The 3,295-nt window shown below is 40.9% G+C and overlaps 1 pseudogene; it reads right to left on the bottom strand.

Moving 5' to 3' along the window:
• Positions 1-2,880: 2,880 nt before the first annotated feature.
• Positions 2,881-3,030, bottom strand: LOC141421928 (U1 spliceosomal RNA; annotated as a pseudogene).
• Positions 3,031-3,295: the final 265 nt, after the last annotated feature.

Consider the following 3,295-nt stretch of genomic DNA (forward strand, 5'->3'; position numbering starts at 1 on the left):
GGGAAGGTATATGGAACATAGGGAAATTTTGCATATGGAAATATGATCAGTTGGCAGGCAGTAAAGCAAGAACTCAACAATACATAGAAAAGTGGGTCCATGACAGTGCATCTTACCTGGAAAGGAATAAAAGCACATATCACTTGGAAAGGAAAATGATATTCCTTTCAATCAAAGCCAGAGAAAAGGGAAGAAAAAAAAAATACTGACAAATCAAGCATGGATGGAAATGCAGCCTGGATAGTTCAAGGCTGGTGACTTCTGTTTTCCCTGGGAAAGAAAGGCATAGTATTTGAGAAGTGAAGAAAAATAGAACTAGGAAAAGGGAATTGTATAGAGAAAAAGTCATTTAAAACATTGAAACGCACCAGGCTCTTCCTTCTCAACCTGACATGGTATGTCAGACTATAATCAGAAACATTTTCCACCGATAAAGCTCCACAAATCTGAAGAGAAATGACTGTGGCAGAGAGGCTCAAAGGGAACTCCCAGTAGGCTTTGCTTCCTGGTATTCACACTCTTGTGTAGTACCTCCCTTTTGACTGTGACTGAATTCTAATGGCTATAACTAAGGTAATAGGAAGTTACACACTGCTGTAACTTCCATCATTCTACAAATTCCTCTCTCTTGCTGGAATTAATAAAGCAAGGTCGCTATGTGTTAAGCTGCCCTATGGAGATGACCACTTGTTAAAGAACTAGGGATGGAGCCAGGTGCCATGCTCATGCCTGTAGTCAGAGGTGGAGGCACCTGGGTAAAAAGTTTATAATGCTCCACCTCAATCAATAGAAACTGGGCATGGTGGTATGTGTCTGTAATCCCCTCTGTGCAAGAGGTTGTAAATAGGACAATTGTGGTCCAGGTTGGCCTAGGCAAAAATGCAAGACTCCATTTGAAAAGTAACTTATAAAGCAAAAAGACCTGGGGTGTGGCTTAAGTGGTAGAGTGGCTGCCTAGCAAGCCAAGGGCCCTGAGTCCAAACCCCAGTACTACCAAAGAAAAAGAAAAAGAAAAAAGAACAGTGGATGGTTTTTCTCTGTTGGCTTATCAATTATGCTTTTTAAAAATTATTTTAATTGTTACCCTAAGGTTTATAATATATACTTTAATTAAACAAGACACTTTCAAATAACACTATTATGCCCCATGTGTACTGCAGATACTAAGTGTCCCATTTCTTCCTTCCAATTCCTTTTGATATTATCGTCCTTTAATTCACTTTTTCATACACAAAAATCACCCAACACACTGATACTATTATTACCTTAGATAGTTATCTTCTATATTAAGAATGTTTCTTAAATTTTGCTCTTTCTTTATGCAGATCTCAGTTTCTGATATATCATTTTATTACTACTCCCTGGGGAGTATTTTTTTAAATCCTCTTGCAGTGAATATCTGGTGTAAATGAATTCCCTGCATTTTCTTTTTCTTAAAATTTATTGTTTCTTCAATTTTGAAATACAGAGTTGTATAGTGGTAATATTTCACTTTATTCTTCTTTTGTGTGATGTCTAATCCTGCTTCTCAGCTTCACTGAATTGAGAAGTGCCTAGAAAAGTTGTGCAACACCTCTGGATGTGCCTCCTAGCACAGGCTCGCTCGCTCTCTCTCTCCCTTTCCCCTTCTCCCCTTCTCCCTCTCCTTCCTTCCTTCCTTCCTGGCTGCCATGATGTGAGCTTACCTGCTCCACCATGCCCTCCCCATCAAGATGGACTGACTTCTGAAACCATCAGCCAAAATAAAGGTTCCTCCCTTTAAGTTGGTCCTTTTAGGCACTGTGTCACAGTGTCTAACAGAAAAGTGGTAGCCGGAGTGGGGCCATTACTGTAACTAATACTGATGAAGGTTCACAAGCCTTTGAAAGTTGTTTGTGGCAAGAATTTGGAAAATTTTGGAGACGTGGGTTACAGAAGCCCTATAATGCTGTAAGGAGCCCAGCTCTTTTGTTTAGTGTTTTTGTTTGTTTGTTTTGTTGTTGCTGCTGTTTTCATATAGAGCCTTGTTTTTGCCCAGGCCAAACTCAGAACACATCCTCCTATTCTGCCTCCCAAGTATCTGGTATTAGAGGTATTTGCTATCATGCCTGGCTCATGAGGCTGAATTTAAAGGTGATGAACTAATTAATCTGACAAAGAAAATTTCCAGGCAGCCAGCATTCACATTGTGGTATGGGTTTTGCTGCTGCTTTAGTCATATTATAGTGGGAATTTAGAGCAAAAAGCAGAGCAGAAAGATTTGAAAAGCTTTCAGTTTAGCTCGAAAAGAAGACCATGTAAAGCTATGGTCAAGGAAGGTGTGATTGTTAAAGAAATTAGTGCCATTAAAAAGAAACCAATTATATTCCACCAAGACAATAGGAAAGAGGTCTTGATACCTCAAGAGCTAGCAAGACCCACCACAGAGTCAAGGATGTAAAAAGCACAAACTCGTTTGAAAGAGTCTATTAAGAAGAGAGTGCCAGGCATGGTGCTTGTGGCTCAAATCTGTAATCTTAGCTAGTTGGGAGGCTGAGATCATAAGGATCTCAGGTCAAGGCCAGCCTAGGAAAATAGTTCAAAAGTCCTCATCTCCAAAAGTAACCATAGCAAAAATGGACTGGAGGTATGACTCAAGAGGTACAGCACCTGGTTTACAAGTGTGAAACACTGAGTTCAAACCCCAATCTCACAGAGAGAGAGAGAGAGAGATTGAGAGAGAGAGAGAGAGAGAGAGAGAGAGAGAGAGAGAGAGAAAGAGTGTTTCCTTGGTTTCAGCCATCCAGTTACTCAGAGGCTGCTGATCCAACGGGGCCCAGCTACTGCTCAAGCTGGTGGCAGACCTTGGTGTCATCCATGTGTTATAGACATTTTTGTTTTGTTTGTTTTTTATTATAGGGGAAAGCACAAACGCACTACCACATATTATGCAGTTGAGTTTCCCACATTTGGGGAAATCGCAGGGTCAGCACATCTGGAGTACAATGGATAAGCCTCGCCCTGGGAAAACCACCTTTGTGATCATGGTATCTCCCCTGTCAGGTTAAGTATGTGATAGAGGTTTTGAAGTCATGCAGAATACAAAAATTGTGGGGTCATGCAGGTTTCCACCCAAATTTCAAAGGAAAGCCAGGCAATATGTACCAAAGCTGGTGTCCCTATGGGAAGCTCCTGAGATAGCAATACATGAAGCTATGAAACTGAAGCCAAAGTTGCAGTAGAGACCTCAGGAAGTTAGAGATCCAAGGAATGTAGAATGTCTTCCAAGGAAAGCCACAGGCAAGGAGCAGAGCTAGCCCAAGAAAGAGACTATGTG

The sequence above is a fragment of the Castor canadensis genome, chromosome 3 (assembly GCF_047511655.1).
Source record: "Castor canadensis chromosome 3, mCasCan1.hap1v2, whole genome shotgun sequence".
In the NCBI taxonomy this organism is placed as follows: Eukaryota; Metazoa; Chordata; class Mammalia; order Rodentia; family Castoridae; genus Castor; species Castor canadensis.